Source organism: Lactuca serriola, chromosome 1, assembly GCF_051521515.1.
Source record: "Lactuca serriola cultivar US96UC23 chromosome 1, Lser_US96UC23_V15, whole genome shotgun sequence".
NCBI classification, from domain to species: domain Eukaryota; kingdom Viridiplantae; phylum Streptophyta; class Magnoliopsida; order Asterales; family Asteraceae; genus Lactuca; species Lactuca serriola.
In genome coordinates this window covers 200,149,210-200,173,353 of record NC_136408.1, presented here as the reverse complement: position 1 = coordinate 200,173,353, position 24,144 = coordinate 200,149,210, and positions in this window count along the sequence as shown.

The window sequence follows — 24,144 nt, the reverse complement described above, 5'->3', positions numbered from 1 at the left end:
AGTGAGGCTATTAGGGTTATCTAACAAGGAAACCCTAATTTGGATGCTTAAGCCCTAAGCAACCCATAGACTCTTTTAATCAAGCCCATGGACGATTTCCTTATGGGTTTCCACATAGAATTCGTCCACCTCTTGATTCAAGGCAATCCATGGCCCAAATTGCAATTATCCTATAATTACAATTCCAGTCCCTTTAGTTTAATTAATCTCTTTTAGTCACAAAACTAATTACCAATTAATTATTGACTAATATTAATTAAACAATATGATTTCTCCTTTAATATATTATTCCCATAATACATTAATAAATCATATTTAATCCTTTCTCTCCATAATTCATCCTATCAAGTTGCTTTGGTGAAGGCAACCCAAAAGGACCATGCACCATCGGGTCAATTACATTCCAAAATAGTTATGGACTTAGACACTAATCCAACACATACAACTTCTTCTTTAACTTCTCAAAGCTTCCTATACTTCTCATTCCAAGTATAGACAGCTCCTTTGTGGGTCAAAGCTGTCAATGGAGTCGCGATCGAAGAAAAGCCTTGGATAAATCAGTGATAATATCCAGCTAATCCTAAAAAGCTTCAGATCTCCATAGGACTTTCAATCGTAACCTTCGAGTTACAAAATAAATCCTTATTAAGGACTCCTTCTTTTTCTTGGAATAAGTACTTTCCTTCATTTATTGTAACAGACCGATGGGTCATGTTCTAATGATCTCTCATTGTATACTGCACTACTTAGACTCAGATCTCCTAGGGATAATTTTCAGTACAAACTACACATTCCTTCATGTTCTAATGTGATACAATCACAGTTCAACATGTATCATTCCTAAATATCAACTTCTTTAACAATGAGTGTGATACTTCTGTTGATCGCTTTAATCATCTTTCACCTCAATCTTCTGGCTTAAGTCAAATGCTACATCGAACTTGGTTCTCTGAACCACGTAACATACTCATCTTAGTCGGACTCGATTCAATATGACCTCTAAGGTCGGAATAACAATCATCTTCTTAGACATTACCGAAACGATGGTAACGAAAGACTAGAACAAAACGAAATCAAATAATAGCTCCTCGCTAACCTTGTGACTTTCCCTGATACAAGTACGAGTCATGTGCTTCCGGTAGTATAGGCCTCTACTACCATTCGCACCTACTCATACTCGTCCCAAGTTTTGTCTCATAGTTCTCCAAATCACTATACAAGAATTTCACATAGTCATTCAATTCATCATATGAAAAAACCAGGGTTTATATTATTTTCCTTTAAATGATTACACAAAGGTTCAAGTTTACCCTATACTATGCCTCTAATAGGCTAAACCACTTGTTACTATTCACATTACTACTTTTTAACTTGATCTTCTTTTGCAGCCTCAAGTGTCATTTGAAAGGCTCTCGCCTTCGGCTTTGATGGTAGATTGGGCTTTGCAACATGCTTCCTCTTCGGACAGTCTTTAAAAACATGCCCTTCTTCATGGCACTCAAAACATACCCTTTTTTCGTAGGGACACACGCTGGCATAATGCCCAGTCTTTCCATATTTGAAGCAAGTCACCTCCTCACTACATTTCCCTGAGTGCTTTTTCTTGCACTTCTCACACCACTTCACTTCACCTCCTCCTCCTGAAAACTTCTTAGACTTAGAAAATTTTCTTTTCTTGTTGGAACCTGAAGTTCCTTCAGATTTTCTCTTTTCACCAACTTCTGCCCTCTCCAGACCCTTCTCTCTGATCTGAACCTCAACATTCTTAGCAGCCCAGATGGTGGCTTTCAATGTGGTTGCTTGCTTAACCATCGGACCAAAGTCTGCTGGTAATCCGAGGGAAAACTTGTTGACCTTAGAGATTTCAGTTGGAACTAGATGAGGAACAAGCTTCATCTTTTCCGTAAAACTAGCAGCGTATTCAGTAACGCTCATCTTTCCCTTCTTTAAATTCTGGAACTCATTGTTGATTTTCAGAAGATCTTGCTCAGAGCAGTATTACAGTTTCAGTTGTAGTACAAAGTCTTCCCAAGACATCTTACTAGCTTCTCCCTTGGGCATCGAATTAGCTAGGAACTTCCACCAGTTCAACACACCAGACTTTAACAGAGGAATTGCAAGTGCGGTCTTTTGTTTGTTGCTGCACTCACAACTTTCAAACATCGTCTCCATTTCGGAGATCCAATTCATGACTTCCACCGGTGCCGGACTTCCAAATAGACACGACGGTTTAGATGCCATGAAATCTTTGTATTCGCACCCGCGTCCATCAACTCCTCCATCCTGGTTGTCTTGTCTAACTATTGGTGGGTTGGCTTGACAAAGAGTCCCACTGTAGTTCCCTCCTACTGATTGCCCTTCATTCAATACGGGTTGTTCAACAGGCATCGTAGTCTCTTCCCTATTCTATTGTAGTAATCGCCTTGTCTCCTCCATCTGGCAATCTAACATCATCTGCATCATTGCTTGTACCCCAGCCATTGGCATTGGCTCAGGTGCATCTCCTACAACAGGTAGTTGCTCAACTTCTTAAGGTTGAGGCTGTTGATCCCCGTTTCCGTTTGCATTTGTAACTCCACTACGAGTTGTTGCCATTACAATCTATATACCATATAAGGCGAATTTAGGTCTTTACCCTCGATAGGTATTTAAATTCCTTTATCCCTCCAAAACGTTTACATGTTATTTCTAATCTCGTAGTCGTACGGTTAGAATCCTACACACATAAGGTTTCCAGATCCGGTCGGCAACAGACCATAGATCCGAAAAAATAATCGCATATATGGCAAACATATAACATTTAGCACATAAGGGAATTTTATGCATCTTTCCTAAAATAAACTAGTGCTCGTGTCTAAAATATGGTAGACACTCATCTCACAATCATCAGTTAGCATTCTAAGTTTAAGTCTAGAAATCTTACAATTTCTTAGTTCGCTTAAACTAATGCTTTGATACCAACTGTGACATCCCCTAATTTCTCGGCCAGAAAAGACCGATTTAATTTATGCTTTTTAAAATAAAATCAGAGAAATATTTTTAAAAGATGTTGCGGAATTGGTCCCCAAACAACATATGATAAAGTTTATCAAAACACTTCATTAAGAAGGTATATATTTTCCATATATATCAAAACCTCGGGATGTCATGTTCCGATACAGATCAAAAGCTAAAACAAGACATTATAAGCCTTTCAACAGTTATTTACAACAACTACTGGACTATAATCCAAAAATCTCTCATCGTCCTCTGACTATGCTCGGGGTCCACTACCTGTAAGATAAAAAGTTGAGTGGATAAGGATTGGGAGCCTGGTGAGCATATAGGGTTTTCAACCCACAGTAATAATAAACTTATTAAGTTCACCAATCAACAATAACACTGATTACCCATTCCCGTTATCCTCACTTTACGTCCCTAAACACTCTTCACAAGGGACCTAGCCTAATGAATATCATCGGGATGGACACTACTGCTAAGGGGTTTCCTCGGCCATACATGTCCTAAAGGCAACCATGAGGGGGATGGAGTACATCGAATGAACACCCAAGTTCATTAACACTTACAGGTTGCGGACCTGCTAATGTTTCCCACTGGACCATCTAGAAAGTCCATGGTCGTCATCCAAACTTCGCTAGATGAATTGATCTCAAAACACATCGAGGCCTCTCTTTACTTTTATTTTATCACACATCACAATCTACCCATGTTTTACCCAACATATTTGTAGATAAAAATACATATACAGTTTAAAACTTGTATAAAATATCAATTCAACAGTCAGCTCAGTTAAACAATTAATATAATTACACGTAGCATGTATTTCGTGTAAAATACTTCATATCTAGGTGTAAGATGAAGGTGACTATACACTCACATGATTTGATGATAATCAGGCAGCAATTCGTTTCCTAAAACGATCGTTTCTAATAAAACCGAGAGTTTTATTGAGAAACCGGGCTCTGCAAAGGCTGGGCTTCGAAACCGAAAAGATAAATTTTCCAAGCTTCTCGGGTACTTCGTGGAGTATTCCGGGCTTCAGAATAAGTACCGGGGCTTCGGGGGATGTGAAAATAGCCAAAATTGTGAAAAAGGGGCCAAAATTGCCAATTTCTAAATTCTAGCCGGGACGGTTTGCACCCTTCTATTTCTAGGGGTGAGCTTCTGATCGGACGGCTGAGAAGCTTCCAGGTAGCGAAGAACCAAGGCTTGCAGGGGAGGGATTGCACGTGGGCTGCGCATGCGAAGGAACTGCTGGCGGTCTGTGATTGGACTAAAGTCCGGATCCCATGAGGGGGGGGGGGGTTCGTGGTGGCTTGCGAGGGATTCGTACACGAGGGAGAAGACACGCGTCGGATCCTCACTGGACCACTTCGGAGAAGGCTAGGTGCTCGGATGACTCAGTAGCATTTTTTTGGACATTTGGCACATGTGAGGCGAGGGTGACGTGGCAACTCGTGACTATGCGAATTTTCTCGATTTTTGCGCCAAAACATCTAAAATCTATAACTTTCGCATACGAGCTCCGTTTTTGACGTGCTTTATGTGAACGCGTAGCTAAAATTACGCTCTATAACTTCCCTTTAGACTTTGTCGGCTAGTTTTGATTTAATTTATTATTATTATTTTTAACAGACCGGGACAGGAAATGCATTAAAAATTCATAACTTCTTCATCCGACGTCCGTTTTCGTCAGACTTTTTACCGTTGTGCTACTAATGGCGAGAGCTTCAATTCTCATTTAGGTCGTGTTGGCTAAAAGTCACTCGATCTAAAATTCGAGTTTTTAGGTGTCTACTGCTAAGATGAAACTTCGAAAAATCATAACTTCGTCATACGAAGTCAGATTTGGGCGTTATTTTTATCGAACTTCTCGGTTTAATGAATAATACGACTTTCATTTAGATCACTAAGGATAAAAAGTAGTTTATTAAAAACTCACTTTTTACGACATTCAGCACCGTGCCGGTTTTGTCGCGAAAATTCGACAGGTCATAACTTCTTCGTTATAACTCGGATTTTGGTATTCTTTATATCCCCGAAATCCTTGATTCGACCACTACAACTTTATGTAAAGATATCGGGCTTATCTCACACTTTAATTTTGACACTTATTTTTATTCTTAATTAATTAAACCCTAATAATTAAGCATAAATCACATAATTCACATAATATTCACATAATTCCTTTTCATTTCTTCAAAATGAGTTACAAAGGTTCACCTAGACTATAATGTCAATATTAATGCCTAACCTAGAAACACGGGCATTACAGCTAACACGTTAGCCTTGCCTGGGTGGTACTTGATCTCGCATTCATAATCATTTAGCAGCTCAACCCACCTTCACTGCCTCATGTTTAGCTCCTTTTGGTTTAGAATGTGGTTGAGGCTTTTGTGATCAGTGAAGATGGTGCACTTTGTACCGTAAAGGTAGTGTCTCCAAATCCTTAGGGCGAATACCACATCTCCTAGCTCGAGATCATGGGTGGTGTAATTTACTTCATGCGTCTTCAATTGCCTGGATGTGTAAGCTTTCACCTTTCCGCATTGCATGAGGATACAGCCTAACCCTTGATTCGAAGAATCACAGTACACTACGAAATCATCGGTTCCCTCCCGTAAGGATAGCACTGGTGCACTACAGAGGGCTTGCTTCAAGGTTTGGAATGCAGCTTCTTGTTTTTCTGTCCAGTTGAAAGATAAGCCTTTCTGTGTCAAGGCGATGAGGGGTTTGGCTATCTTAGAAAAATTCTGGATAAACTTTCGGTAGTAGCCTGCGAGACCCAAGAATTTTCGGATTTATGTTGGTGATTTCGGGATCGGCTAGCCTTCAATGGCCTTTATCTTGGAAGGATCTACATGAATCCCCTCCTCGCTGACTACGTGACCCACAAAGTTTTCACTGCGGATCCAAAACTCGCATTAGGAGAGCTTCGCATACAATCTTTTAGCTCTTAAGGTTTCCAAGATTTGACGGAGATGTTGACCATGCTCTTCTTTGTCTCGAGAGTATATAATAATATCATCGATGAAGACGATCACGAAATTATTAAGGAATAGACGGAAGACTCGATTCATGAGGTCCATAAATGCAGCGGGGGCATTTGTTAGACCGAAGGGCATCACAACAAATTTGTAATGAATGTATCGAGTTCAAAAGGCAGTTTTTGGAATGTCCTCTTCTCGAACTCGAAGTTGATGATAACCAAATCTTAAATCTATTTTGGAGAAGTAACTAGCTCCTTGAAACTGGTCAAGTAGATCGTAGATCTGAGGGAATGGGTATCGGCTTTTGATAGTGAGCTTGTTTAATTCCATATAATCGATGCACATTTTTAAAGACCCGTCCTTTTTGTTGAGAAACAAGATTGGAACTCCCCAGGGTGAGAAGCTTTGTTGGATGAATCCTTTGCTCAACAATTCGCTTAGTTGCCTAGATAACTCCTGCATTTCGGCAGGAGCTAACGTGTAGGGTGATTTGGCAATTGATGTGGCTCCTGGTATTAGGTCTATTCAAAATTCGACCTGTGCTTCTGGGGGTATTCCTGGAAGGTCTTCTGAAAATACATCCGGGAAGTCACATGCCACTAGGATGTCTTTAATGTTTACTTATTCTTTGGGTTTATCCACACCATAAGACGAAGATTGGCACCAAGTTTATCTCCATAGATTATTAGGGTTTCATGATTAAGGAGGTGAAGGCGAACGGCGTTCTCGTGACACATAATATCAGCATGATGGGAGCTTATCCATTCCATGCCGATTATCACATCAAAACTCCTAATATTTACTGGCATCAAATCTATTTGCAATGAACGGTTGTTTAGTGTTAATGAAAACCCTATGTAAACATCTTTGGTTTTTTTGGATTTCCCATTAGCCATCCCCACCGTGAAGGCTTCGTTGAGCTTCTGGAGTTGTTGATTTAGTAAGTGTTTGAATTTGTTACTAACGAAGCTTCGCTCGGCTCCGCTATCGATTAAAATGTATGTGAAAGTTTTGTTAAGTAGGAACATACTAGTAACAACCATTGGGTCCTTAACTGCTTCACCTTGACCCAATGCAATGCCCTTCCTGAAACTCCTACTCCCTGGTTGTTGGCTTTGGGGCAATCGCGTTTGAAATGACCAGTTCCTCCATACCCATAACAAGTGTAACTGGCCCAACATTTTTGTTGTTGCGATTGTTGTTGTTGTTATTATTTGATTATTGGTTCTATTGGGGTTGAGTTCTACAATATCTTGTGGTATGAACCTTTCGATTGCAACTCGTGCAATGCATCTCCCTGCATTCTCAATGGTGGTGAAAATTGCATTTGCTACACTTGGGTAGGGTTCTTGAGTATTCTCTAGGAGCAGTTGGTGTAGATGAGGCTGGAGCATATGGTGTTATGGTGACTTGGGCAGTAGCAGCGTGGACAGCTACCATTTGTTGCTTCTTTGATGACTCATAGTTTTGTCACCCTTTACGCCTTTTGTTCTTGCCTTTCTTGTTACCACTTTCCTTTTTAACTTCAGCTTCTCCTGCTTTGGCACCCTTCTTGTTTCCATGGTCGTATAACTTCTTGGCTAGCCTTTTAGCACTATCATACGTTCCAGGGTTTGCTGCAATTACATTTCCTTGAATTGGAGAGGTCAATCCCCAGATGAATCTTTCGATCTTCTTCCCTTCGGATGTGATCATCCCTGGACACAAAAGAGACAGCTCGCTAAACCTTAATATGTAAGAATCGATGTAAATGTTTTGGACGGTGAGGTTCCATAGTTCTTGTTCCATCTTCTAGATTTCCCCCCTTGGACAGTACTCGGCCATCAGCATTTCCTTAAGCTCCTCCCATGGCACAGCGTTCACCACAAGGAGTGTCATGGCCTCCACATGACCATTCCACCAAAAGAGAGCTTGATCGATGAATGTGCAAGCCGAAAACTTCACCTTGCACTCCTCAAGACATTCGCGGATCTTGAATATTGATTCTACCTTTTCTATCCATCTTTTTAGAGTTATCATGCCTCCCGTCCCGTTGAAGGTTCGAGGCTTGGCGTTTGTGAAGTCTTTGTAAGTACAGGTTCTGGTAGGTCCTTGGTTCATCCCATGGTTTGAGCTTCCGGCCCCTTGCTCATTACCTCCACCATTGTTCTCCATGTGGATATGAGCCAACGCTGCTGCAAATGCAGTTGAAACTGCTGCTTGAAATGTAGTTGAGTCCGTTTCTGGTGGAAGCGGTGGTGGTGTTGCGTTGCGGTTCCTGCGTGTCTGTCTTCGAGGCATCTTTCAGTGATGGAACAGAAAGATGTTGAGTATCCAGTGTATTCTGGTTTCACGATTTCTTGATTATACAACAGTGTCGATGATTCGGTTGTGTGTAAGTAAGTGAATGCGTACAATCAATATGTAGTAAAAGTAATAGAACACATAGTAGATAACAACATCATGAGAAAATATATAGCCGTTTTCATTAATGATAACTTTTGAGTACATGAAAATTTGCCTACATAAGGCATACAATACATGAAATGAAATAAAATCCGACAGAGTAACAACTCCATGAGTAGTGTAGTTACTTAATCATGTAGTCGGTAGTACATTGTTGTGTCGAGTACTAGCTATGTTGAGAGGAGTCCGGTGGTGAAATCACATGCCAAAATGTCACGCCATGAGATCAGCCATCTTAGTCATCTCCCTGACGACCTCGTCCCTCTTATGCTTCGCCTGTACGGCTCAGGCCTCTTCTGCTAATAGTTGTTGTCGAAGGGTGGCAACCTCCTCTTCTAAGGAGCGAGTCCTATCTATGGGATCCCCTGGTGCTGCAGAGTTGTCCTGTACTATCTTCAAAGTGGGATGCTCATTGGGAACTTCATTAGTGTCCCTATCCTCCTCCATAACCTCATCGAATTCCCCCAAACTCATAATCTGTTTCGATGTACTCCTTAGGCCCAACACCGGGTTCTGCCTCTTGACCTATCGTCGGGTCTCCTTCAATTAGCCCATTGGTTACCAAATCCTGATAGTAAAGGATTCCTTGATGTATTTCTTCCATGAAGGTGGTGTGCGAAACTGGAAGGGTGAGAAGTGTGTAAGGAGAGTATATGTAAATAGGTTTCGAAAATTCTCTTATGGTATTTTAATTGTTTAAGTTTGAGTTCCCTAGAGTTCTTGGATACTAGGTAAGCTTCTAGATTCATTTCCCACCATGCTTACTCCCAAACACATGTTGGTCATATTTTGAATACATATAGTTGATCAGGCTATATTTATCCCCAATATGACAACATAACTGTCCGGGTTTAACAACAGTGTTCAATTTCCTCCAGAGACTTTTATTGTTATAGTTTTAATGCATGCTTAGGTATTATCTTATTCAAAGTCTTTTAGTCCCATTGTATTTATAGTTGCATATCTTGTATGATTAGATATGTCATTTCACTATAAACAATGCTCTGATACCAATCTATCTCACCCCCGAACCAGATGGCGGAAACTTCTAGGGGCTTGGTGTAACTCCATTTTATAGTATCATCACATAGTATGTAATTGAAACATAACAACATCATCATCATCACATGTAATATAACAACATACATTGTTTACATCGAATATTGTGTCTGAATATTACATGCCAAAATAGTTAAAGTATGATGAAACAAAATATCCGTTAGTTTGTTCCACTCAAACTGATTCAACGGTTTCCTGAGAATACAAATTAATTTAAAAACGTCGACATAAAAATGTTGGTGAGTTCATAAGCATGTTTGAGGAAATTATTTGTATAATTTTGAAATCACCAGAAAATCCTATATTTTCTTAAAACAATTTAGTATGTTTGGGAAAATGATTTGTATAACTTTGTATCGCCAGAAAAATCCTGTATTTTTTGAAAACAGTTTAGTATGTCTGTGTCTTATCTTGTATTAATGCAAGTGTGTTATTGTTTACTAGTATGCAAAAGAGAATGAAGAAAATGTAACGAGAATGTACATAGAATGCTCCCAGACGACCCTATGTTGTCTATAAAAGAGAATGTTGGCATACCAACCCCTAAGGTTGAGTACCGGTGTGAGTATAATCCTGAGTAATCCATTTAGAAAAGAGAATGGTCTCCTGTAAATTTATAACTTTAATTTCTCTAAGTGAATCGTTATAACCATACAAGACAATGACAAATTCGCCTGTCTTGGTGTGACATCCCCATTTTCACGGCCAGAAAAGACCGATTTTGTTTATGCTTTATAAAAATCAGAGTACTTCTTTTAATAAAAATGTTGCGGAATTTGTTCCCAGAAAAACATCATAAATACGTTATTAAAACATTTTCGAAAAAACGTATTTTATTCATTTTAAAATGTTTGGGATGCCATCGTTAATATAGAAACATAAGCATAAACAGAACTTATATTTATTTACACTAGTGATCTACATCTCTTTAAATCTCTCAGTGTAATGTGACTTCATATCAACACCTGTGATATAAATAAACTGAGTGGGTCAGGTTGGGAAACCTGGTGAGTACATAGGGTTTTCAACCCACAATAATATAAGTATTATGTTTAAACAATCAAATAATCAACCCAATTACCCATCCTCATTATCTTCTTTATCCTTAGGATCTACCCTAAGAATCAGCTATTTCTCGTTCATTTATTCCTAAGGAGTATCCTAAGGAATAGGTACGAATTCCATCGTTGTAAATGACCTATCTGTCAAATACAATGACTAGTTCTGTCACTAGGGCGCAGTTGCCAAAATTGTGACATTCTCTATGGGGCACATATGTCGGAATAGTCCTTAAGGCGCATCTGCCAGGATTATGAGGTTCTCTATTAGGCGCTTCTACCGGTAGAGTCCTTTATGCGCTTTTGTCGGGTTTTATTGACAATATCGTTTTTGAGAGTCCACTCGCGATACAAATCAATGGGGTTTTAGAGTACACCAGTGAACACGTCGTTCACAACACGTACAGGTTGCGAGCCTGCTAGTGTTCCATTGGACTGTCTAGAATAGTCTGTGGTTGTCATCCATACTCTGCTGAATGACAGGGACATCGTTTGGAAAAAAGGCTTCTCACATCGTACACCTCTCACCCATACCTCATGGTATATATCACCTCTCAACTCATCGTCCAACTCGTATTTCATCTATTATATCTACCCATGTTTTACCCCGACATTTTCGTAGATATAAAATACATATATAGTCTAAATCATTTAAAACATGTATAAAATCTTTCACCGAGCATAGACAGCAAGGAAACAGACAATATGCACACATAGAACGTAGTAAATACTTCATATCTATGTGTAAGTAGAAGGGGATCATGCACTCACCTGAAAGGTGGTGACTCAACACTCGAGCAGCGCTTCGATACTCTCAAAACAACTTTCCTTCGATAAAACCTAGTATCAATACCACTAGGGTTTAGTCTAACGATAACCGCGACAAGTTAATAATCTGACTATTATTCTTATTATATAAGCGTTAAATAACACTCAATATAACTCATAATAATAGCCCAAATAATTATTTTAAGGACCTAATAACATTACTACAATTATTTGAAAGCTATATTAAAAGTTGCGTAAGCGCAGCTGACTTACAACAGATTTTAAAGAAAACCGGGCTTTATTTGGAGCAGCGTTTCGAAACCGAAAGACACTTTTTCTCGGGACTCCGGGAGCCTCGGGGCTTCCCTAGGGTGCTAGGGGTTTTATCTAGGGTTTACGGGGGTTTAGAGGAGCTAGAGAGAGAAAGTAGTGAGAGAAAGAAGAGGTTTTGGGGTGAAGAGAAATGGCAGCCTTGGTCATCTATTTATAGCCTAGACTTCAGACTTATGTTGGGCGTACCGAAGCCTTACGCTGGGCGTAAGTTCGGATAAGGTCTCCACATGTCGCAGTCTCGGTGGTGCTATACGTTCACTCCTTGGACCAAGTAGAACAGCTGTACGTGAGGCGTACTTCTTTCCGACACGGGGCGTACCCCGGACGCTAGGCGTCCCTTCGCTACGCTGGGCGTAACCCTCGCACCAAGTGTCACGATCCGAAGCGAGTTCATCCGACGGCTGGGAGCTAGGCCACGTCATCAATCCATGCATCAGTTTCTAAAAATTGTAACTTTCGCATACGAGCTCCGTTTTCGACGTTCTTTATTTCCACGCGAAGGCGGGAACGTACTCTACAACTTTCGTTTAGAGTTCATCAGCTAACTTTGACTCGATTTTAAATTTTGTATTATTAACAGGCCGGGACAGGATTGGTCCGTTAAATTCTCATAACTTCTTCATCCGACGTCCGTTTTCGCCCATCTTTTTCTTGTTACGCTACTGTTAATGAGATTTTCGATTCTCATTTAGGTCATGTCGGATAAAAATCACTCGATCTAATATTCGAATTTCGGGTTGTACACTGCTAATCCGGAACTTCGAAAAATCATAACTTCTTCATACGAAGTCAGATTTGGGCGTTCTTTTTATCGATGTTCTTAGTTTAACATATTCTACGACTTTCATTTAGATCGCTAAGGCTAAATCTCACTCTATCATAAATTCACTATTTACACTTCCCGGTGCCGTGCCGGTTCCGTCGCGAAACTTCGATGGGTCATAACTTCTTCGTTATAACTCGGATTTGGGCGTTCTTTATATGTACGGAAACCTTGTGACATATTCTACAACTTGGTTAAGATTATTTATTCTAATTAATCTTTTGTCAAAAATTCGTTTTCAACCCCTATTGCCTCTAATTTGACTAGCCTGGATTTGCGGGCGTTACAATTATCTCCCCCTTAGGATGATTACGTCCCAGAATCATCAACGAAACAAGGCACGTATAATGACTCCATACATCATCTCTTCATCCTAGGTAATAATTATAACTTCTATATTCCTTCAAGCCTATCTCGTAGACTTATTGACTGTAAGCAGTGCTTAATCGTGCACCTGCTCTTTAACTCGGGTTAGACTCCAAATTATGACCTTTCATCATGTGACACACGTTTAGACTCAGGTCTCTTAGAGTTAAATTCTAAAATGGACTATGCCTTCCTTCATGTTTTAATGTGATATAATCACACTTTAACATGTAGCATTTCTAGCTACCAACTTCTTTAACAACGAGCGCGATACTTCTATTGATCGCTTTGATTTCGATCGTTTGGTTTAAGTCGGACACTACATCAAACTTGGTTCTCTGAACCACGTAACCTACTCATCGTAGTCGGACTCAATGTGATATGACTACTAGGGTCGGGATAACAACAATTTTCTTAGTCATTACCGAAACAATGGTAACGACATACTTGAATAAAACAAAATCAATTACTAGCTTCTTGGTAACCTTGTGACTTTCCCTGATCCAAGTGTGAGTCCTGTGCTTCCGGTAGTATAGGCCTCTACTACCATTCACACCTACTCATACTCGTCCCAAGTATTGTCCCGCAGTTCTTCCAAGTCACCATAAAAAAATCACATAACCACTTAACACGTCAAATATCAAAACGAACGTTTTATTTTATTCCTTGAAACGATTACATGGGTGTTCAAGTTCACCCTATATTATGCCTCTAATAGGCTACATCATATGAATCTATCTATATGGCTTCTTCATAACTCGATCTCTATATATCCATCCTTACTCCTGATTCCTTGCATCGTCAGCTACTTCGTCAAGGATCATTTGAAATGCTCTTGCCTTTGGTTTTGGCGGCACATTTGGCTTTGTTGCCCCTTCCCTCTTTGGGCAATCTTGCTTGAAATGCCCTTCCTCATTACATTCGTAACACACCCTTTTGTTGAATTTACATTGGTTGGCATAATGCCCATGCTTCCCACATTGGAAACAAGTCACCTCCTCACCGCATTTTCCAGAGTGTTTCTTTTTGCACTTCTCGCACCATCTTTCTTCACTTCCTCCTCCTCTTTCGAACTTCTTCTAGAATTTTCTCTTCTCGTTGGTCTTTGAAGATCCTTCAATTTTCCTTTTATCTCCCACCTCTGCTCTCTCCAGACCCTTCTCTCGTATTTGGGTCTCCATATTTTTAGCAGCCCAGATGGCGGCTTTCAGAGTGGTATTTTGTTTGACCATTGGACCAAAGTCCACTGGTAATCCGAGGGTAAACTTGTTAACCTTGGAGAGTTCAGTTGGGACGAGGTGAGGCACAAGCTGCATTTTCTCAGTAAAGCTTGCAACGTATTCAGTAACACTCATTCTTCCCTTCTTCAGATTCTGGAATTCGTTGTTGATCTCCAGAAGATCATGCTCAGAGCAGTATTGCATCTTGAACTACACCAGAAAATCCTCCCATGACATCTTGCTTGCTTCATCTTTGTGTATTGAATCAGCCAGTAGCTTCCACCAGCTTAGTACTCCAGATTTCAACAGAGGAACTGCGAGAACGGTCTTCTTCCTGTTGCTACACTCGCAACTCTCAAACATCGTCTCCATCTCAGAGATCCAGTTCATGACTTCCACCGGCGTCGGGTTTCCCGGATTGGTACTACAATCAGAATTGTCGACTCCTTTGTCATTCTTGTTCGTGTTGATAGCATTGATGTGTGCAAGGAAAGCTGTCACGGAAGCTGTTACCGCGGCTTGTAATGTAGCGGCGTCGATATGGAGGATAGGGGTTTCGTTGTTCGGCTGACTATTTTCAGGTGACGACATGATTCTGTTACACGGAAAAAGAATGAATGCGTGAACGAGTATGGTTGAACCTAGATGTAGTTCGATCATTCAAGTGAAGAGTAAGAATATGTTCTCGAGGGTTTTGACCTACATCCCTATGATGCAGCCCTAGTACGGAATAGAAGTATGTTCGCGAAGGTTTGACCTACATTCCTATGATGCAGTCCTAATACAGTGTAGAAGTATGTTTGTAGAGTGGTCTCAAGACGTTTAACGTTCAAACCGGGGTATCATTGGTTGGTGAATAACATGATCCAACCCTTGGAAGAGGATTTGGAAGGATTCCTGAGCTAAATTACTCTAGTTCAATAACTCGACTAGGGTGGGCTTCAAATAGACTCCCATGATAGCACGATGAAAGGATTTGAATAAAGAATAACACAGAAGTTAGTCGAATGCCAAAATCATTGATGTTTAAGATGTAACAAGTTTTGGAAAATTGACCTTGTAGAAGTTCTTACATCATATTCGGAGTAGAAAAGTTTTGGTCGCATAAAGGCCTAACTAAAAGTACCTACAGTTCAAGGCGGTTTCATAAAAAAATGCCACATAGGACATAGATAGGAAAAACGATTCCTTTCAATAGGGAAAGAAAGTAGGGCATCTGCTATTGGTGACGGTCATCCCTCTGGTGAACCCTTAGTTCAGCCAGTTGACGTTCCACATCAAGCAGGTGTCTTTCGTACACCCTCTGGCGTACTCGTGGTTCTATGACTTCGGCTCGTGATTCAGCCAGTGCATGAAGCAGGGTTTCATATTCTCTCTCAGATCTCTCCCGAGCATCTTCCAGACGAATGGTGCGAAGGGTATGCATTCTCGCATTGGTGACAACTTCTATGATCTGATGTAGGTGTGTCCTGCGTTGAATCTCATTTCGAGCCACTCTGTGGACCAAGATTGGCAAGATTCTGTCTGCTAAGCCCCCATTGCGCAGGTCATAAAAGCTTCGGTCTCCATTAAATGGCATGGGCTGATCCTGTCCTTGGCTCCATGTTTCCAAGCATTCTACCCAAGGAGGCGTCAGGCCATGAAAAGCCGGATGAGGGTTAGGATTTGGAATGGGAGCTACCGGGGGTAGGTTCTCAACCTTGGGTTCGGAGTTATCATCATCCGCGAGGTGTTCAGCGTGGTGATCATTCAAAGGGATAGGATGATCATTCTCTGGTTTTTCTCCAAACCATCCAGCAATGACTTCGTTCGGAAGGTACGGGTTACCGTAGGGATGGAGTCCATCCATGTTATCTATGCGAGAATTGGGGTAAGGAAATAATTATTAGACGAACTATCTAGATAATTATTAGGAAATCTTCATTAGATACATCACTATTTGTAAAGTGCATACCAGTTATATGTAATCAAAATAGGATAGGCCTTCGAATAAGTGACCCTAACTCCAAATTCACAAGGAATAGGGGTAAAGCAAAAATTTCATAGATTCTAAGTCTATAACCTCCTAGTTACATATAACCTTAGTGTATCCACTTAGCAACTATCAACTTAGTAATGAAGATCCTTTTTAGTTCTCAAGTAAGTAATATAGTGATACAAAATACTCCTATAGTATCTTATACTTAGGTTCTGTTATAATGTTCTCATTGTGGTAGTGTTGGTAAGTTTTTAGACTTGTTTCCATATCAAAACCATTCTTGGGCATATGCTAATCACTCTCCGGACCAGCATAGTTGATCAGGCTATGCCACTCCAAAGACTGACCACACATCCCCGAGCTTATCTGTGATATTCGACAATCGTAATACTTTTGTTCTTGTCATTGTGACACGGATTTTAGTATGAATGCAGGCACGTATACTCAATCAAATATTTTATTATTTAAAGTATAAACTCTTGGTCAGAGTATTTTTAATCCCATTGTATTTATAGTTAGTATATCTTTTATGGGTTGATATACTTAATTCACTATAAACAATGCTCTGATACCAATCTGTTACACCCCAAAACCAAGAACGGGGGAAACGTTTTGGGTCGGAGGACGTCATGTAATGTATCACAACAATGTAAAGCAGTAAAAAAGCAACAACATCATCCATTGCATTAATAGTAGAATTTTAAGTACAAGTGTGTTCTTTCATAGCATAAGACAACATAATGAATAATCAAAATAAAAGACGAGTCTGGACTGCTCCGTCTTCACAAAACCTGATCGTTGTACCTGTCTATTTGTGACCTGAGAATACAAGTTATTTTGAAAGCGAGTATCAGCCAAAAAGCTGGTGAATTCATAAGTATTAATGTGTCTTTGATTTGTAAAACTTGTAATGAAATACTTTAAATTTTTTTGAAAGAAAGTTCGTATAAGTATGAAAATATTTGTAAGTAGTTGAAAGCGTTTGGAAAACCCTAGAAATCCCTATGTGTGACAACCGTCAATTTTCGGTCAATTCAAAGTCAACTGAAGTCAACAAGTCAAACCGTTCGACTCAATTTGCCCGTAGGTACTAGAGTTACGCTATGTAATTTCTAAACAACTCGCTATTGTAATGAGAGATCATAAATCGAAAAGTGCGTACATCTAGATCTCCTTAACCTAAGACTCTGGTACGTGGCGAGCCAAACCGATAAATCGATGTTGCATACCCATCAGGAGTGTGTAAGATCCTTAAACAAGGGTTAACAGGGTTTACGGACCTTGCATTGCGAAGCCGGACACTCAAAAAGGTCACAAATGAAACCTCTCTTAATCGTTTTCACTCTATCTCTCTCTATTTAGAAATCTCTCCAAGAATGTCAAATCTCTCCCAAATCTCTCTAAGTATGTGAAATCTCTCCCAAATATCTCTTTGTATGAGAAATCTCTCCAAGAATGTCAAATCTCTCCCAAATCTCTCTAAGTATGTGAAATCTCTCCCAAATATCTCTTTGTATGAGAAATCTCTCCAAAAATGTCAAATCTCTCCCAAATCTCTCTAAGTATGTGAAATCTCTCCCAAATATCTCTTTTTATGAGAAATCTCTCCAAGAATGTCAAATCTCTCCCAAATCTCTCTATGTATGTGAAATCTCTCCCAAATATCTCTTTGTATGATAAATCTCTTCAAGAATGTCAAATCTCTCCCAAATCTCTCTAAGTATGTGAAATCTCTCCCAAATATCTCTTTGTATGAGAAATCTCTCTAGTGGGTGAATAATTGAGGTGGAGTGTTGACTTTGCTTTACCTTAAGACACAAGCAACCACCCCCACACCTACTCTATGACCAGCCACACCTCCCCACCTTATCTAGGTCACTTCAATGTCCTTTCCACTCAATTATCAGCCCTCCCCATGTCCTTAGGGCTGGAACATTCATCCTCTATCCTCACATTTCTTTCATTTCCTCTCATTCTTCCATCAAGAACAAACTCCATTTTCTCTCAAATTCTCTCCCTCAAATTCAAGATTAAAGGGTTGATCATCAAGCTTTCTCTCATTTGTGGTAAGATTTATCACCTCTCTCATGATTAATACATTTCCTTGTACTCAAATCATTGATTCTTACACAAATTTCCATCATAAATTGTGCTAGATTCTTGAATCTTCAAGCAATCTTCAAGTGTTCTTGAGTTGAACACTTCTCATCTACAACACTCATCTTCTGAAACCACTCAAGGTCAGTTCATACCCCTATATTTTCATGTTTTCTCAAGTTTTTAGGGAGGAATACAAGTTAAAACACCAAGAACATAACTAAACTTTTCTAACAGCCTTCATCAGAAACGTTCAACTCCATTCACGGACTGTTTTGGACAACTTAAACATTTTTGTTTTCAAAACTGTTTTAGGTGTAAGTAGTTCAAGTTCTTAGCTTTAAAATGACTACTTGCAAATCACCATACCATTTTTCTACAATTTATGGTGATTTTTACAAAACTGCCTATCATTTCAAACACCAATCCGGACCAGTCTGTCATTATGGACTTTTTCACCCAAGTTGTAGGTCATTAAAAATCATGATAAAACTTATGAGTAAACTAGACACATTTTGGGAACTCTCAAAATTTACGGATTTAGTTTTCGACTTCGTATGATTTTTCTATGACTTTTCTAAAACAGCACAGAAAGGTTAAATTTAAATAACAGCATATAACTTTCATTACACTTTGTATTATATTGAGCAAAGTGTATAACAATAAGATCTAAGTATTGAATGTGTTTCCTTGTTAGTTTATCATCATAAACTGAAACTTAGTCATTCATGATAAGATTATTCATTCATTTAGAACACGTATATTAAGCTATAATGAGCATAGTTTATGGATTCATAAGACAAATGCGTTTTCATAAAAGAGTTCTTATACATTACAAACGTTTTGGATAAACTATAATAGGTATAGTTTATGTATCATTTACTTTTCAAACTTATTTATCAAAGGTTTTCAGTTTAGTTCACGTAAATTTGTTAATGAATAAGTTTGTGAGTCATTCGCTTCGGGTTACTTCCAAAGTAACCAATTCAAAAAGTCATGTAAATTGTAACCAGAATCTCTTGTAGGGAGAACGTGATAGTTGTGTATAGATCTATATTGGGCTTGACAAACCCACACCAGAGCTGCTTGCAACAGCTAGACCGGAAGGTCTGAGGTGACAAGTGTCATAACAGTTCCGACGCCTGAAGAACGTCGTATTACGAGGCCGTCTAAGTCAAGTATGGTTATGATAGCTCACATGTGGTATTAACAAATCATAAGATTTACGGGTTCTAACTTTAAATTAGCGAGTTATGTCGATTTAGCTCACTAAAATTTCTTTAAGTAAGGAAAAATACTTGTGCGTCTTCATATCAAAAAGGGTTTTATGTCGATTTTAAATCACTTTTTTTTTATCAATAATTATAGATATTATGGTATATTTTTCAGTCTTGGTATTTAAGACTACACATCATTCATTTCGGGATTTTTCTCAAATCAGAAAGGGTTTTACGCCAATTTAAAACCACATTTATATCCTTAAGTATGACAGATACTTGTTCATTTTCGGACCTGGCATTTAGGACCATATAACTTTTATAACGAAAATATTGGATTTTCTTGGTAACATACATCTCTTTACAAAGATCGATTTTCAAACTCTTACTGTCAAAAGCTTATGAACTCACCAACCTTTGTGTTGACACTTTTCAAAACTACTTGTATTCTCAGGAATTCAGTGAAACAGGAAATCAACCACGTTTTGAGGATGGGACGATAAATCGTCAAACAGATCATTTTGTATCATAATGTAATTGATTCGAATCATGTAAAAATATACTTTGGTGTAACTTTTTCAATTATATTTATGATGGTTGTATTTACTTTGAGCACTATTATACTCGTTGTTGTGATACTCTACATGAAGTCCTCCACCCCTGGACGTTTCCGCCATCCTTGGTTTGGGGGTGTGACACTATGATTCCTATTAGTATAAAAGAAATCTTCCACCAAGACCTAACTGTTTTGAAAGTAGTCTTCTACTAAGACCCGACTGTTTTGAAAGTAGCCTTCTACCAAGACCCGACTGTTTTGAAAGTAGCCTTCTACAAAGACCCGATTGTATGACTATTATTATTATTATTATCTAACCTACCTCATCGATTATGTGAATATGACACATAGTAAAGGTATTAATAATATATTGACTGGAGTTTTATATCCTTTTGTAATTGTCGTAAGTACTGTAGTATTTATGATAAGTGACTACTTTTGTACTATTTTGCCTTAATTGAGGGTTAAGGCATAATGTGATGGCTAGATCCCAGGCTAGACGCTCCCCTGACAAAGAGATTTTGGGACCCACACGCGACCCCTGCATGATTGCAAGCAGCGAACATCCACATTACTATGATCATGTATACCCAATATAACTATCATAAAGCGTTAGTGATTCATTGGTATAGTTAGATCCTAAAACCGTTCCATGTTATAGAACCTAGTTATGTCTGTTCTATTATCGTGTATGTAAACATACTCATGTAAGCGTATCTATGTAAACATACTAATGTAAGCGTATCTATGTAAACGTACTCATGTAAGCATATCTATGTAAACGTATATACGTAAGCGTAATCATGAGTGACATCCCCATTTTCACGGCCAGAAAAGACCAATTTTGTTTATGCTTTATAAAAATCAGAGTACCTCTTTTAATAAAAATGTTGCAGAATTTGTTCCCAGTAAAACATGATAAATACGTTATTAAAACATTTTCGAAGAAACGTATTTTATTCAATTTAAAACGTTTGGGATGTCATCGTCAATACAAAAACATAAGCATAAATGGAACTTACATTTACTTACACTAGTGATCTACATCTTTTTAATCTCTCAGTGTAATGTGACTTCATATCAACACCTGTGATATAAATAAACTAAGTGGGTCAGGTTGGGAAACCTGGTGAGTACATAGGGTTTTCTACCCACAATAATATAATTATAATGCTTAAACAATCAAATAATCAACCCAATTACCCATCCGCATTATCTTATTTAGTCTTAAGGATATACCCTAAGAATCGGCTATTCCTTGTTTATTTATTCCTAAGGATCATCCTAAGGAATCGGCACGAAGTCCATCGTTACCAAGGCTTATAGATTATAACTAGTGAACACGTAGTCCAAAACATTTGGTAAACACTTAGTTCAAAAGTAACTAGTGAACACACTTAGTTCAAAATACCTAGTGGACACACTCAGTTCAAAGATACCTAGTGAACACACTCAGTTCAAAAATACCTAATGAGCACCTAGTTCAAAAACACCTACAGGTTACGAGCCTGCCAGCGTTCCACTGGAGTGTCTAGTATCGTCCAGGGTTGTCATCTATACTCCACTAGATGACTGGATCACTGTCAACATTGATTTCTTTCATCGTGTTATCACACAACAACTATTTCATCTACTCATGTTTTACCCAACACATTTTGTAGATATAAAATACATATATAGTTTAAATAATTTAAAACATGTATAAAAATCTTTCACCCAGCATAGACAACAAGTATTCAGACAATATGCACACATAGCACGTAATTTATATTAAAATACTTCGTATCTATGTGTAAGATGAAAGTGATTATGCACTCACCTGATACGGTGGTGACTCGGTACTCGGACAACATTTCGTTACTCTTAAAACCATTTCCTTAGACAAAACCTAGTATCATTACCGGGACTAATTTAATAGTCTAGCAGTTATTATTATTATATAAGCGTTAAACAACACAAAATAACTCATACTAATAGCCCAAATAATAATTTTAAGGTTCTAATAATGTTACTATAATTAATTAGAAGCTATATTAAAAATAACATAGGCGTAGCTCACTTACAGCAGGTTTTATCGAAAACCGGGCTTTGCTGGAGCAGCGTTCCCAAGCCGAAAGGCTCCTCCTCTCGGAGCTTCTCTGTGCTCCGGGACTTGCTTCTAACACCTTGGAGGTGCTAGGGAAAAACCTTGAAGGTTTGGGGGTATTTGGGAGGAAAGAAGTGGAGAGTTGTGAAGAAAATGGGAGATTTGCACCTCTATTTATAAGTTGTTAGCACCGAGTACGCCGAGCGTACTCAAAAATTACGCTAAGAGTAATGGTTACGCTAAGCGTACTCCAAATTACGCTGGGCATAATGTGCCACGTGTCACCATATGGTGGCTAGCCTTCGGGAGGAAGCAGCGGTTGTGATCGTGCCACGTCACCCAGACTCGGACAGCACCCTCCCGACATAGAAAAAATCATAACTTTTGCATACGATCTCCATTTTCGACGTTCTTTATATCCATGCGAAGTCGGGAACGTACTCTACAAATTTCATTTAGATTCCGTCGGTTAATTTTGATTTATTTTAAATTTTATATTTTTAACAGGCTGGGACAGGATTGGTCCGTTAAAAATTCATAACTTCTTCATCCGACGTCCGTTTTTGTCTGTCTTTTTATCGTTACGCTACAAATAACAAGATCTTCAATTCTTGTTTAGTTTGTGTCGGCTAAACACCACTCAATCTAATATTCGATTTTCGGGCTGTACACCGCTAAGCCGAAACTTCGAAAAATTATAACTTCTTCATACGAAGTCAGATTTAGGCGTTCTTTTTATGGACGCTCTCGGTTTAACGTGTTCTACAACTTAAATTTAGATCTCTAAGGCTAAAACTCGCTCTATCGAAAATTCACTATTTACGCTTCCCGGTGTCGTGCCGGTTCCGTCGCGAAACTTCGACCGGTCATAACTTCTTCGTTATAACTCGGATTTCGGCGTTCTTTATATGTACGGAAACCTTGTGACATATACTACAACTTGGTTCAAATTATTTATTCTAAATAATCTTTTTTCGAAAAGTCGTTTTCGACACTTATTGCCTCTAAATTGACTAGCCCGGATCTACGGGCGTTACAATTATCTCCCCCTTAGGATGATTACGTCCCAGAATCATCAACGAAACAGGGCTCACATGATGACTCCATATGTTATCTCTTCATCCTAATTCATAACTTTGATGTTTCTTCGAACAAGTATCTAACTCTTAGACTCCTTGACTACAGGCGGTGCTCGATCTTGCATCCGCTCTCTATCTCATGTTAGACTCCAAATTATGACCTTCAAGTCACAATGTCAATCCTCAGTTGATACGAACTTAAGATAAGTTCTTTTATTACTACAATGGAACGATGTGTCATATTCTAATGACCTATCATCGTATGATGCATTGCTTGGACTCAGGTCATTTAGAGTCAAATTCCGGAACAGACTATACCTTCCTTCATGTTCTAATCCCATATTAAAAGGTAGCATTTCTAGCAACCGTCGTGATACTTCTACTGATCGCTTTGATTAATTCTTCTGGCTTAAGTCGGTGCTACATCGAACTTGGTTCTCTGAACCACGTAACATACTCATCGTAGTCGGACTGAATTCAATATGACCACTCGGGTCAGAATATCAACAATCTTTTTAGTCATTACCGAAACGATGGTAACGACATACTTGAATAAAACGGTATCAATTACTAGCTTCTTGGTAACCTTGTGACTTTCCCTGATCCAAGCGTAAGTCCTGTGCTTCTGGTAGTATATGCATCTACTACCTTTCACACCTACTCATACTCGTCCCAAGTATTCTCTCGCAGTCCCCATGTCCTAAAATCACGAAACAATTTAACACATACGAGTGTGTCCAAATAATCATAAAAATTTCCCTAGACTCTACTAGGACTTCTTCCATGCATATCTTCAATCATCAATTATGCTTCAACTCGGTTGGTGATGGACATTCCAGATGATAGGAAAACTATAGGAATTACACCAATCGTTCTATCATCCCACCAATCAAATGTATACATTCAAATGTACCCTACTTCTATACACGTGCTGCTATTTTATCAAACATATTCTAAACGCAAGATACCTCTCTTACGATATCTTCCGATAGGTATCATTCAGTATCATAAGACATCTCATTTCCTCTATTTTCGCAGTCTATCATGGTTCGCATCACTTCCTGAACTT